Below are 15612 nucleotides of genomic sequence, written 5' to 3' on the forward strand. Positions count from 1 at the left end.
ATTTGGACAAATTTTTAAAGGGGTATAAAACAGATAAAGGTCTACATCATTCTCTTTACCAAGGATGCATTTAAGGTAATAGAAAGAGCATCAGTCTCAGAGTTGAGTGGTAGACTTAGTGTCTCATGAAGCAGCTGTGTGCTATTGGCCTTCCTGCAACTGTATGAGCTTTCATTTTCTCATCCCTACTATTTCTTTGCAGAGTTCAGTGGGTAAAATAAGATAATAAAAGTAGAAGCATTTTTGAAATGATAAGTGTATTCATAGAAGATTCTACTGGTGGTTATGTAGACGTCTTCATGCTTAGCAATAGGAAAAAAAAGCTCATGCTTCAGCAACCATCCACTATTTAGAATCATAGGTGTCAGGCGAAAGGGCAGTGACAGTCCCTATGTGTCTTAACTGTCTTTCACACAGGTTTCCTAAAGTTGAAATGTATCCCACTGGTGGTACCTGCAGTGACCTCAGATGGTACCTCAGTGGACATTTTAAGTTATGTGCTTATTTCAATGTATTTTAGAAAAAAACAAAGCAACGAGACATCAGACCTTTAATATGATGGATATTGTTTTCAACAATATTATTTAAGCAAGAAGTCATGGTTTTAACATAAAAAATTAAGACAATACATAAATACAGTGAATTAATGATATATTTTAAATGACTAAAGTTTGGGAAATACTTTCCTACACCCATCTGTGAAGAATAGTGGTCACGTGGCTTCTGTTCTTGAAACCCAGAGATGGAAAATTCACTGCTGGACCAGCAAACTTACTCTGTCTTTGGAAACCTCTGAACATCTCAATATCTTGCTCTTGTTTGTGCAGAACCCAATTCGTTGTGGCATCCAACATTTGATGTGAGTTTTGCGAAGCAAGGACACCCAGACAAGTCGAATTGCTTTTATTCACCACAGTCATTTTTCGTCTACCCCACCGCCCACCTAAAGGTCAGTAAAAAGAGCAGCAGAGTTGGGCTTTAATAATACAGATTATTTCAGTTTTCTGAATCTTTACAGACTTTTTAAGATATTTTGATTTTGGCCAATTTTATGTGGACTAATAATTTCCTTTTCAGCTTTAAAAATTTTATAAACTTTGAGAGAAACTTGTTTATATTTTCTGAATTTTATGACACTTTATGAAAATTGTGGCTCTGTTAAAGTTTCGGGGTGAGGGGAGCGGAGAAAGGGTCATTCCAAATTTTAAAATACTTGTTTTCTGCAATATATTTTTACTCTGTTAAAATTACAGTTTGTTGTTTACTGAAGGCAAGAAAACTTGAGTATTCCAGCTGCTCATTTTCTAAACTTGGTTTACATTGCAACTTTTGTTTTCAAGCTATAATTCTGCTATCATTTCTTTGGGAGATGTCTATTATATTAGTAAAAAGAAGAGAGTTGATTTAACTTAAAATGCATCAGCATATTTTATTTCTGATTACTTCCTTGGACTGCGACTTCTGAGTTCTCATGAACAGAGACGCTTCTCATACTTTTTCATGTATGCAAAGGAACTAGAAAAGAATAATGCAAAGGAACGAAACCAGGGCATCAGATCCCTGAGAAATGCTGCTTTCTATAGCATTGTCTGATTGAGAGGAGTAGTTTGATCAGAGAGGCAGAGTTGATGTTCTATGACTAGAGCAAATGGAAAGAAAGATAAACTGCAAGAAATAGACTAAAGTAACCCCGCCCCCCCCCCACACACACACACGTCAAATTCACCCAGACCCACAGCATCATTATAATTCTGCCAATCCATGGCAGTCCTGATGAAAGTGAGCTGACCAACTTCCCAAAGCAAGCTCTTAGGCCAGGAGGGACTTCTAATAACCTTTGATATCCTGTGAGTGTTTCCAATGGAAGTGAGTTTCTCATCTGGGAATATTATTTAAAAACAAGATCTTACTACCCTGAGAGGGGTTTCTACAAAACTTATGACTGCTACAGCAAGAAAGTCTATACTGCTACTGTCATAACTGAGGTGAACTTCTGTTTCATGCCAGAACCTCAGCGACAGTCTGGTTGGGGTGGTAGATGAATTGAGGCTAAAAAGGGATAATGGAGGAAGAAACTGACTTGGCTAAAGGGACTGGATCCCCAGAGTGACTAGGAAGTACTTAAATGCACGTGTTACAAAACAATAAGAGTGAACTTGGACTTGAGTCTGGCAGATACTAATGTTATAGGTTGGTGAATTTAATGTGTGGAGCAGATCAAGGGAATGGGTGGTGATATGTCATGTCGGTCTAGCAATGACACTGTAAATGTGGCAATAGTTGATTCATTTATAGTGCGCCCTCACATACCACGGAAAGGTTGCATTTTCATGGCCTCTATTAGATATGACTTCTTTTCCTCCTACACTCCTTTTGGCTTAATCCATTACTACCACACAGTTTTTTTAGTGTTCTCTGAACTTCCCAAGTGTGCTGCCAACTCAGGGTATTTGCACTGGCTCTTCTCCGGATCACCATTAGCTTAACGATTGCCTTTGTGTGGATTAGAAAAAAGTGTCCCTTTCTCAAGGCTGTCCTGGGCCCCTTTCCTTTGCCTGGCACACTCTCAGACACACGCAATGTTGCTTCTGTCACCTCCTTCAGGTCTTTGCACAAGTTGTCATTTCAGTGATGCTTTCCCTGACCACCTTATTTTCAACTTACACTTTCCTTCATTTTTTTTCGGCACACATTGTTTCTCTTCTTTCTTAATTTTTCCCATAACACATATCACCTTCTGATATGCTACATATTTCACTCATTTATTGTATTGGTCTTCCCATACTAGAATGTAATCCTCTCATGAGGGTGAGTATTTTTGTGTGTGTCTGTTTTATTCATGGCCGTATTCCAAGAAAAGAGCCTAGAACATATAAGTGCTCAAATATTTGTTAAATTTTCTTTTAAATACTACTTGTTATCTATCTTTCTTTGTTTCAAGATCATGCCTCTTAGCTGTTACCTTAATACTGAGGTTAATCCATAACTACAGTTTGTTCATGGACTCTACTCTTTCTAGAAACTTTCTCTAGGCTTCTCTTTAGATTTGCTTCTGCTTCTTACAACCTGAATCCCTTCATATGTCATAGCTTTAATTGCTATAGCAAACTAATTTCTATTACTAATTCCTATTGAAGCACTTTTAAACTTATTTTTTAATTTATCCTGCACATGACCACTGGTCAGCTTGTAAATCAACTTTCTTTGGATCCTACACTTAGACCCTTGGCTGTGGCTCAGGATTCAAAAGATGATTACCCAGAGCTATCTGTCTTCCCTCTTTTGAGTGAGGCAGATACCTAATATATCCAGGTGTTAAAATTTTTTATTTAGTTTTATAAGATGGAAATGTGATTTTAGTTGGATATCAAAGATTTTCAAAATGTGTTGATCTGTATTACTTTCTCAACCTACTTCTAGTTAATTCTCTTTCCTTTTAAATGTCCCTTATCTCATGTAATGGCTAGCCAACCTGGCTAGAGATCTTAGTGTCTATAAATCATGACCATCACTTTGTCAATTCTATTTCTGAAACATCTCTTGAATGCGTGTCTTTCTCTGAATTCCCATGTACTAGTATGCTTCCTTAGTTAGATTTCTTTAGACCTAACTTCTCTCACTTCAGTGATATTACACACCCCTACCAGAATATCTTTTAAAAATACTAATACAACCAGGTTTTTTTTCTCTTTAGAATCCCTCCATGATCCTAACTAGTTCAGTAACATTAAGAAAAAGAAATAAAAAGTTAAAATATTTGAAAAAGAAGGAAAAGGTAGATAACATGATGATGCAAATATAATCTAGAGGTATCTGTAAATAATGTAATAGAATTAATAAGTAAACTTAACAAAGTTGCTAGATACTAGGTAAATGTATGAAAATCAATTATTTTAACCTACTAGCAATAAACAATGGGGAAAATTACAAAATAAAACAATTCCATTAATACTAGCACCAAAAATTAAGTATTTATGTTTAGTGGAAGATATATAAAATCTCTACACTGAAAATTACAAAACATATTAGTGGATGTTAAAGAAATGCTTATTAAACTAGCACCAAATAATTCTGTCTAGAAAATATTCTCCGGTCGCTTCTGGAGATGTTATATATACCTAAAGCAAAGTAGAAATGCAAAAATTGTTGTCAATTTACTTGGAAATACAAATGTGCTTTGCTCATCCTTACCAAAATAGATTCTTATTCTCTAGCAGGATTGCAAGTAATTTTAAAAATATCTTAGTGACAGTTCACACATTAATTTTGCCTTCATGAATATTAAATGTATAGAGAAGTAGAATTAAAGGCCGAGCACATTTCTATACGTCAAGTACATGTGTTTGCTGTGAAAGAACAAGTATCAGATTCAAAGACTTATTTATATATTTGGTAGCATGCTTGCTTTTTCAATAGCTGTGATTTGAATATCTGAATAACTGCAGGTTTGTCATGTAATTTTCTAAAACAACAAAGTGTCAAACTTAAATTCAATTTTTAAAAGGTGCACGAAGCAAGATTTAGTTGTTGCATTTTCCTTGAATGGGGCCTTGTCAAGCACTTGGTTGGGTTCACCATTGCTGAAAGTTTGCCCTTGATTATGACTGCTCTGCACAAGTGTAGGAGAGCAGCCAGTTTCAACACATGATTCTTGGGGTTCATTTGGGGTTTTGATGGCAATGTGCAAAACTCATATATTTGTTGTTGGTTGAAAATCTTAATTGACATATTTCTAGATGTTGTCGGACTACATAAGTTATATCTGGAAATGAAATCATTGGTGCAAACATTTCCTATTTTGAACAAACTAATTAGGTCAAAATGACTAATTCCCAGTTGCAGAGTCATGAACACAAATTATGATTCATGGAAGTAGGCATGACTGCATATCCAGGGCTTGGTAACGCTTTATTTGTGTGCATTTAAGGAAGGCAGGCAGGGGCAGAAGTTCATTTGCTGCACCTGTTACAGAAAGTTGTGAAGGCAAGTAATAGTCTGGAATGATCTGCACATCATGCCCAGTGGCACTTCAAGAATGACCACATATGCCAGCCACACAGTGGTAACCCTGATTCTTCAGTCTTACCATGACTCACACGCAATTAGTACAGAACGGGAAGAAACTGAAGGGAGGGACTCAAAACCTCCACTGTAGTCAGAGTTACAAAACGAAGCTGTTGAGGTGGGGATAAAGAACATATTTTCCTCTCAGTTTTCTAACAAGTGGTAGGTTTGCATCTTTTGGTTTAAGAATAGTTGTGAAGTGTATACATTATTCTTATTAGTTATGCTTCTGAATTTGAATCAGGGGCTATCTGCATCCCACGCATTTTTTTTTAGAAAAGCATTGGTATTTTCTGGAAATTCAATGCCAAAGATTTAACAAACCCTCAGTTCCTAGTGTTTTGTAACTTTCATCTGCTCTTCCTGGTAAGAAAGAAAACATAGGACAGACAAGCATTGCTTAGTGAAACTGCTATGTATGTGCTAGGTGAGGTCCACATGCTTAGTGCACACTGATGGAAGCACAGATGTTTCAAGTTATATCCCATTCCAGGGATGCAGTGGATATTGGTTTTGCATTGTAACTCAAATCTATATACTTATTTGATTTGGTTTTTAAACAAACAATATAAGGATCTTCTTTCATTACAGAATGTGTTTGGAAAGTACAAAAGACTTCAGTAGTTTCATTCTATTCAGCTTAGATAAGTAGCCAAAAAATTCAGAAGCCCAATCCAAAATTATTCTTAGTTTTACTTGCCAAAAGATCAGATTAAATATCACATAAGAATAGGCTTTCTTGAAAGATTTCTGGTTCAGGACTTCCTGAGTTTGGCATGAAACAAGGACACCACAATACTACAAGTAGTTGACTCAGACTGGATTATGAGCAATACCTACGAGTCTAAAATAGAAATACTATTTGCATCTTCTATCTGAATAACTCATAAGGATTTATTTTTATCTATTTCTACAACAGCATCAGATTTAAATAACACTTTTCCTCCTAATGATTTTAATTTAGGAGTAACAACAAATATTTAATGGTTCAAATATACTTTTACTTGCAGTTTGCCGAAATGCCATTTTTCGAAAAATAATTGTTTGTCCTAACGTAGAATACATATCCTTTAACCGCTTGATCATTACATTTCTCTTTCATGCTTCTGTGTGGTATAATTTTTGTGCTTTAAATAGTACACTATTAAGACATGTGGAGGATATTTTTGACTATATCATACCTATGGGTATTTGGTTTTCAAACATAATATGGTTTCTTAAAAGGTCTGGTATTGCAAAAACAAATTTAGAGTAAAATTACTCTTGTAACCATATCCCTGAAATGGTTAGAATTCTAGCTGTGGATAAATCCCAGTTCCTGTACCTCTCCCCCTTAGACCAGCCATCCCCAGTAATTAGACTGCCAGGCACTCGTGCTGGCAGCTCCTGCACTGATTTATAGGCTTTGGAATTAAGGATTTTTTAATGAAGGGTGGTTGCTGAGTGTTTCTTAATGCCTCCAAGTGCTACAAATACTATATATTTTACATATTTGGTGTTTATACATTTTAATCCACACCAGATATTTATATTCCTTTTTTCTGTACTTTTAAATCAATTATATTCTAATTACTTGCTTTAGGTTTTTTTTCTAAATGAAATAAACCAGCCTTAAAAGGGTAGGTATTGCATGATTTCAACTACATGACATTCTGGAAAAAGCAAAAACTATAGAGAGAGCAAAATGATCAGTGGTTGACAAGTGTTCAGGAGAAAGGGGAAGGGATAAATAGGTGACACAAAGTGAGTTTTTAGGGCAGTAAAACTATACTGTAATGGTAGATACATGACATTATGCTTTAACAAAACCCACACCACTTTGCGGCACAAAGAGTGAAACTTAATGTATGCAAATTAAAAAATATTTAGGAGGTTGGGGGATCTCAGGAAGGAATGCAGATTGTAACAAGACAATATATCTATATTTCAAATGTATGAAATAATCTCACTGAAGTGGATGAGGTAAAAGATGCTGACTTAGATAACTTTGGAAATGAGCAGAGTCTGTAAGACTAAAGGTGAAAGATGCAGCTGTTATAGAAGGCAGTGTGGAGGTTCCTCAAAAAAGTAAGAATAGAATTACCATATGACCCAGCAATCCCTCTCCTGGGTATCTACCCCAAAAATCTGAAAACATTTATCTGTAAAGATATATGTGCTCTTATGTTCATTACAGCTTTATTTACTGTGGCCAAGACATGGAAACAACCAAAGTGACCTTTAATAGATGATTGAATAAAGGAGATGTGGTATATATACACAATGGAATACTATTCTGCCATAAGAAAAGATGAAATACTGCCATTTGTGACAAGATGGGTGGATCTTGAGATTATTATGCTAAGTGAAATAAGTCAGACAGAAAAAGTCAAGAATCATATGATCTCACTGATATGTGGGATAAAAAACAAAGCAACAAAATAACAAGATAAAAAAAATAAAGGAATAAAAACTCATAGACATAAACAATAGTTTAGTGGTTACCAGAGAGTAAGGGGTGAAGGGGGTGGTAGACGAGGGTAAAAGGGATCAAATATATGGAGATGGAAGGAGAACTGACTATGGGTGGTAAACACACAATGTGATATATAGATGATCTATTACAGAATTGTACACTTGAAACCTATGTAACTTTACTAACCAGTGTCACTCCAATAAATTTTAATTTAAAAAAAAGACTAAAGGTAAAAGGAACTGCACATAAGTACTATACTCTAGTTAATAAAGTTGCTTCTCATGGGCGTACAGGTAAACAATTCTGATGCTGATACATGTATATTAGAATTAAAATTTTAAGTAAATGGGTGGCAGATGATGGGAGTCAGATTTCTCTCTGAGTGGGATCTACAGCTAAACTAGGGAAAGAGGCCAGAGTGATGCATGTGGTAATGGTTTAGAACTGGAGACAATCAGTATGAACTCATATTTACCTTTATATAGATACAAAATGTAACATATAGACATAGTTATAGATATTTGTGTATTATAGGAGTTAGTATATATACACATATTGCTTTGCTCAGCTGAGAGGATCTAGAAGTAACATTATCAGTATCAAAGATCACATCTGGTGCCTAGATCGTGGTTTCTAATCTCATTCCCCAATAAAAGGAACCAGGGCTCCTTTGAGAAATGGCTGACTGTAGGGCTGGGGAAGGAAATATACAATGTAAGCCTGGAGCATCTTGTAATGCCCAAAAGGAAGGAACTACTCAAAATCAAAGCAAAATATACTGATGGAGGCATGTCAAAGAAGTATAGAAACCAACGGAAAGATCTCCCAATGGCAAAGAGGAACAATTTGTGTAATAAATAAAGTAACACTGGTTATGACCCAACGTATGCAATGATTATCCATGAATCCATACTCATATAAATAAATAATTGAATAAATTAATAAATGTGAGAGAAGAGACAAATCTCCTGTGTAGAAGCATTTCAAATAACTTATGTAGATTCTCCACCCTCAAGGAGGGGGAGCGTAACTCCCCACTCTTCAAGTATGGTCTGTTCATAATGACTTCTCTCCAAAGAGTACACTGTGAAAAGGAGGATGGATGGGAAGAGTAACCTTACAGTGGAGAAACCTGACAAAGCTATTTCAACCAGGTGATGAAGGTCAACATCAACAGTCATAAATCTGGTTGATAGTATTTACTTTTTGACATGATGTGATGAATATGGCACTTAACCTTTATGATTTCCTTCCCCAAATCCAAAACCCCAGTTTTATCATGAGAAAATATTAAACAAATTCCAATAGAAAGACATCCTACAAATACCTGACCAGTACTCCTCAAAACTGTAAAGGTCATCAAAAACAAAGTCAGTCTGAGAAACTGTCAGGGCCAAGATGACATGGCAATTAAATGTAATGTGAAATTCTGGATTAGACCTTGAAACAGATCAAGGACATTAGGTAAAACTAAAGAAAGCTGAATAAACTGTGTACTTTATTTAAAAATAATGTATCAATATTGGTTAATTTATTGTAGTAAGCATACCATACCAGTGAATGTAAGGAGTAACTGGGTACACAGTTATGGGCACGCTACCATCTTCCAATTTCTCTGTAAATCTGAAACTATTCTAAAAAATGCAGTATTGAAAGGAAATTACACAAGTAACACATGCTTGTTTTAAAAAACACGTTAAAGCAATTCGAGAAGAACGCTAAGTATAAAATGAAAGCTCCTCAGCCTCTCTTGCAGTTTTAATCACTAGTGGTAACAATATTGACACTTTGGTTATTATCTATTTTTCTAAAAATTTTCTGGGCATATAGAAATGGGTATGCATGTGTGTGCGTGTGCGTGTGTTGCTTTTCTTACATAAATGAGATCATTAGAACATATTTTGTAATTTGCTGTTTTTTATTTGACAACATAATAAGAACATTGTTCTATGAGGTGTGTAGACATCTACTTCACTCTTTTAATGACAACCTGCTTTCTATATTGTGAATGTACTATGCATATATTATCTCTAATTTTTGGCAGATAGAACTAATGATGTAGTATACAGCTTAAGAATACGTCCTTACCTAAATCTTCCCTTCCCATTCAGTCTGTTGTTTAAAAGAAAAGCTTCAAGAATTTTAAAGTCTTCTCATTTCTTTGCACTATTATCTTGGGATTTTATGTCTTGATTGGGGAGATAGTAGAAATAGTTTTACAATATTATTTTCTATTATTTATTACTTTTAATATTTATGTCACGATAATTAATTTATCTGGAAAGTATTATTTTCAATTTTTTTTCTCCTAAATGTACAGTTGTTTTAATAACATCATTTATTGATAGTCCATTCCCCCTGGGATTTGAAATGTCACCTTTTCAATATACTAAACTCTTAAATAAGCATGGGATTGAAAACTGTCTTCACTTTATTCTATTATTTGTCTATTTCTATAGCATCAGAGTTTTAATTATTGTAGCTTTGTAGTATGTTTTGATAGCTGGTAAGATGATGTCCTCCTTATTCACCCTCCTTTAAAAAAAAATTCTTATTTATTACTGTGCAAGATAAAATTAAAGATTAACTCTATAAAAAATATACTTTCCGTCTGTATTCCTCCTCTTGCTCTTCCTCCTGTTCCCCCATCTCCACCTCCTTTTTATTTTGTTGTTAAATTTTGCCTGAAAGTTTTTGTTGGGTTGTTTGCTTCATTGTCTAATTTTCATGGCTGGCATTTTGAACAAGATTCTTTTGTAAACATTTTTTTTTTAATTGGCTATTGCTATGACACATTTTACAAACGCTATTTATTTAATATTTATAATTTAACTCATTACTGTATTGAAAGTGTTTTATTAGTTTACTTTTGCTCTTGTTACTCGTGGATTTTCTGTTTGGAAAATGATACCCAATTAAAATAAAGAAGATAATTAACTGTGCTCACAGAATTAATCTTATGGCAAGAAGTCTCTCAATAACAAGAGTGCTACCCCAACATCTAGGTCATTTGCATATTTCTCTAGAGGTTGTTACTTTGATCCATTAATTGATTTACTTTGGTGAGATATATTACATTAGAATAATTGTTTATGGTTATGATTTCATTATATGTTTATGTTTATAACTATGATTTTTTTCTGAATATGGTATGAAACAGCTTAGTAGGTCAATGAGTGACTACTTTATATGGAAACTACATTCTGATTAAATGTAAGTATTTATAAACATTGGACCAAAATTATGTAAATAATTTTAAACTTGTTCCATTCTGTCCTGAGAAAAGAGTCTGGTTGTCATGGGAAAGCCTAGTTAAATCAAACTATTAGATTACATTGATTAGAGAATAAGCACATTGTCAAATAAGATCTCATTTAATCCTCATAATAACCATTTTTAGTTTGATATTATTATTCTCTATTCTTCGTAATTGCCTAGCAATCAAGTTAAGGTAGGGACAAAATCAAACATCTCCTGGTGCACACGTTACTCTTTAATTTGTATAAATCTGGAATGGTTTTTGCTTTGAGTAAAGGCCATAGACCTTCATTTGGTTAAAACTTTAAAACAAGGACTCTGCTTATATATTTCAAAGCCAAATTGCTTTTGTCCTTCCTCTCCAACCATAGTAAATAGGATTTTTTGGGGGAAGGTGTGGGTAGCATAGGGACCTTGGAGAGAGAGAATTGAAGGCAGGGCTTAAAGGGAACAGTTGAAAAGGGAACAAATTGGAAGAATTATGTGAGAAATTGGGACTTAGGAGCTGCTCAGGAGAGGAAAAGTCTTAGTAAAGCATGATAGGTTAGTCTCAAGCAAGTGTAGATGGATAAAAATATACGTGTAGGTGATTAGGTAATGGTGATTCAGAGAGGTTACTAATTAAATTGCAATGTAACACGTCTCAAATTTACTGTGAATTGATGCTGAATGTCAGACACGATTACAGTTTGAGAATCTCTATTGCTACCCATATTAATCAAGTAACATATAGAATTTCACATGCCTCGCCTCCAAATGATGCTGCAATATTTTAGAAACATTGCCTTGTATGCACCAATACTGATCCTCACATCGCTCTATTGCCCTAAAACATTTTTGTTGATTTAATAAGAGATGTATTGGTGTTGTTATTTATATTAAAACATAATATGCCTATTAATATGAAGACTGATGCTACTGATATTAGTTAATATGTATTCAAATATATCTGGGAATGTGCACATTGAATAAAACGTGGTTCGTCTAACAATTTTCCATGAACTGTATGACTGTTCTTAAGGCATTTTGATTTTAACAATGAGAGCAGAATGGATGTCGAGATTTGCCACTTTATCCAGAAAGCTTTACTCTTGAGAACTGAGAAGAAAAGTATAACAGAAATAGAAAGACTTTGTAGTGAAAAACACTTGACTAGACATCATTAGAAAGTGAAGTGGGATGCAGAAAAGCAGTGCCACGGCATCTAGCTACTCAATCACTGAACAAGTATTCACCAAACACTACTGGGTGCAAGAAACTTTCTTAGATACTATAAAACCATGTTATCTACCCATTGAGGAAATTATAAGTTAATTGCCATCTAGTCTCTTTTGTGTGTGTTTATGTGTATATTTCTCCATGGGAAAATCGACTTATAGACGTAGTGTCACATTAGTGTTCTTTTTCTTTTAGCATGTTGTTATGGGAACATATACCAAGATTAGTGGTTAAGGGAGGGTTGGTAATATTTAAGCAAGATTTGTTGTTGCCAGGCACTGCTTCTTTAAAGGTAGTTAAAAGGACTCAGACTTGGAAAGACTTATACCCAGAATCACAACTGCTGTGAGGATTGTTCAGATGGTGAAGAGAGATGCAATGCTATGTTCTGGGAGGTTGTCCCGTCCAGCAGAGTGGAGGTAGTAGCAGTTCTGACATCAGTCTCTTCAGACAATTCAACATTCAGGCGTCTGACCTGGAAGGTGAGTCAGAGGCAGTCAGCCTCAGGATTAGTGGCAGCAGTTACAGCACCTGAGCTATGTAAAGGGGTTCAGGTCAGAAGTCTTTTCCATAAGATGGATGCTGGCCAGAACTGGGAAGATTACCAACTAAGAGATTCCGGCACAAGAAACAGTCAAAACTCAAGTCTCAGAATCAGGACAAAAACACTGGACATGATGTTAAGTCTTCTAAATGTGGCTTCTTTCTGATTAAATACTCAAAACCAGAACTGGCTTTAGAGATACGATGTGAGCTAAGCATGCAGGAAGGAGACTTAGCTGAGAGAGGAGAGGAATAGTCAGACCCAGGCAGGGCAAAGTTTAAGTTGAAGGTTGTTTGTTGTTTGTTTTATTAATCAATATATGATGGGTGGTGAATGCCATTTAGAGACATGTAATTCATTTAAACATTCAATTTTCATATTTTGGAATGTATTTTATCAGGTTTGGCAATAAATTTATGCTATCTTTATAACATGAATTGGAGAGATTTCCTTTTCTATGGTTTGGGATAGTTTAGCAATGTTGGAACAATTGAAAAACTTGGCCTTTTTTGTTTTAGTGGCAGACTACCTCTTAAAACATTTTGTGTTTATTGCATTTATCCCTCATTTCTTAGCAATTTAAGGTACTTTAGAGAACCTACATTCTTATGCAGGAGGCATAAATTGGAAGGTTGGAAACTGGAAAAACAATGTTGAAGTCTCACTAGAAAGGAGTGATGGAGTCGAGGCCAGAAACAGCCTCTTGAGGGCTGTTCTATAAATACTCTTGGGCTTTTCAAAGAGACATTGCTTAAAGGGCAATATTTCTGTCTTTTATTTTGATTTTGACCTAAGCTCTCTTTATCTAAATTACATGATAAATATAATTTATTTATATTTATGTAAATAATATGATTGTTGTTTTTGAGTAACTATTTTCAAGTCGAGAAAAACAAGGGTCTAGTAACCACATTGACCTTGGCAACAAATGCAGTTCAGAGTCTTTAAAAGGTGTGAGGTTCCACAGTTTTTAAATGATTTGTGAGCCATGTCTCCTTCTTATAATGGGATGACTTTGGCCAAATATATACGTGTAAAAAGAGGAAATGACAATAAGGTTTGCTTTTACTGATGTTCTAACAGTCGTTTCTATTTCTTACACACACGCACACACACACACATACACACACACAGAAATTATCTGATGTTCAGAAACTAAAAGAGATATCTATGCATCTTAATAAAACATTTCATTTATTTATTTTCTAATATGACAATTTCATACATGAAAAATTCTTAAATGCCTATTGTGTGCTATATTTATTATTGATCATTTAAAAAATACTCTATGTTGGCTCCTAGACTGAACATAAAAAAATATCATTAGTGTTTATTCTAGTTTAATTTAGGTAGGAAACTCTAACCCTAACATTATTTAAAGAGAGAATCTGGATTTATTTAATTAAATTTCATAGCACACTATATGAAATTTTATTTCATTTGTGTTGATAAAAATTTCAAGCATACTTTAATGAAACAAAATGAGAATATTCTAAGTATAAAGAAAGAGTTAATATAGAAAATATAGATGGCTTTAACATTTCCTCTGTGTTTCTAACTTGTATGTTACCCATAATATTGTGAGATTTCCTGCGTGGGAAAAGGCATAAGGCTGTGGTCTTGGGGGCATGGGCTCAAGCTGGGTCTGCTAGCACAGCCAACTCAGGCACACAATGAAACAAATCAAACGTTTTTTGTGCTTTAAGGCAGGTTCAATTTAGAAATGAGTTGTATATATTGCTTACTTTGTCTTTATATTGCCATATTGCCAAATTTGGGTTATGATTTCCTTGAGGAAGCCAGAAAAGTGAAACACAATTTAAATTCATTTTCTAAACAAGATGTATAAACAGATTTTTGTGTATTATGTGTATTTTTTCATTTATTTGAGAAACAAAAGGCTGAAGCCACTTAACAATATAGTTATGTTCATTTTAATTCTTTGACTATAAATTCCACAATTTAGCAATTGCATACATATTTTCTAAGCATAGATATTTTATTAATAATGTTCTCTAGCAAACCATATTCAACCAGTCAGAAAACACTGTTAAATAGCCATACTTCTTTTGAATTTGAACAATGTTTTGCATGTGGACATTGCTGACTGTGTTATTCAGGTTAATATAAACTATATACCAAAATGTGATTTATGTTTAGGGGCTAAGCTCAATTTCAATTGCACTCAAAATGTATACAATATAAAAAAAGGTATACTCTTTATATATCTCCTGTATATAGCATAACTGAAAAACAGTTATGAAAAATAATTGAAAAAAGCATAGTTGAAAGACAATTATGCTATTCTGAAGTAGAATGGAAATTGTTGGCCATTTTCTCAGCATCCATCACCCCATTTTTCCTTCCTAAGAATGCCTTAATTTTCATTTTTGTGTCTACCTCTCTTCTGGGAAGCCCAGAAATTTCAAAAAAAAGTTCATGTTTGGTCTAAGGCAGTCCCATGATTCTTCCCACAGGAATAGGGTTAGAGACCTAGGCCTAAACCAATTAGATCCCAACAAGTATTTCACATATGACATGTGATCCCATTTGGGCCAATGAGAAAGATTATTGAGATCTCCGAGAAAGAAGTTTCTTCTCTTCTAAATATGTTGTGGTATACAAACGTGAGGCCTAGAACTGTTACACAGCCATTTAGCAATCAACTTGTGGATGCAGCCCACATATGGGGACACAGCTAAAGGCATAACAGGGAAATGGAGGCAGCTGCTGGATTAAGCCAATTCTATCACTCGTTTGCTCTACCTCTGTAATTTACTATGTAAATTTTTGCATGGTTTAAGTCAGTTTGCATTTTCTCATCAAAAACATCCTAAATTGATACACTTATACATGCAGAAACCACACATTTCAGATTTTCAGCACAGTTCTATTTGAAGAATTTAATTAATTTTAGGGAAAGCAATTCATTAAGTGTTAAAATAAATATGATTTATTTTAAAACATTTTTAAGTGTTAATAGATTTACAAATCATAAGAATAATTTGTCAGACCATGTATGCTGATTTGGAGTTTGAAAAGTACGGCCTCCAATTTCAGAGCTAATTTTATT

The 15612-nt window shown here is 34.4% G+C and overlaps 1 long non-coding RNA gene across 1 annotated transcript in view; it reads left to right on the top strand.

Annotated features, from left to right (window-relative positions):
• LOC141571901 (uncharacterized) overlaps positions 1 to 15612 on the top strand; it is a 192967-nt gene that overhangs the window by 83523 nt on the left and 93832 nt on the right. Inside the window, exon 2 of the long non-coding RNA XR_012496949.1 lies at positions 828 to 949. This is a non-coding gene — a long non-coding RNA (uncharacterized LOC141571901). The remainder of the gene's footprint in view (positions 1 to 827; positions 950 to 15612) is intronic.

Source organism: Rhinolophus sinicus, linkage group LG05 (assembly GCF_036562045.2).
Source record: "Rhinolophus sinicus isolate RSC01 linkage group LG05, ASM3656204v1, whole genome shotgun sequence".
NCBI classification, from domain to species: domain Eukaryota; kingdom Metazoa; phylum Chordata; class Mammalia; order Chiroptera; family Rhinolophidae; genus Rhinolophus; species Rhinolophus sinicus.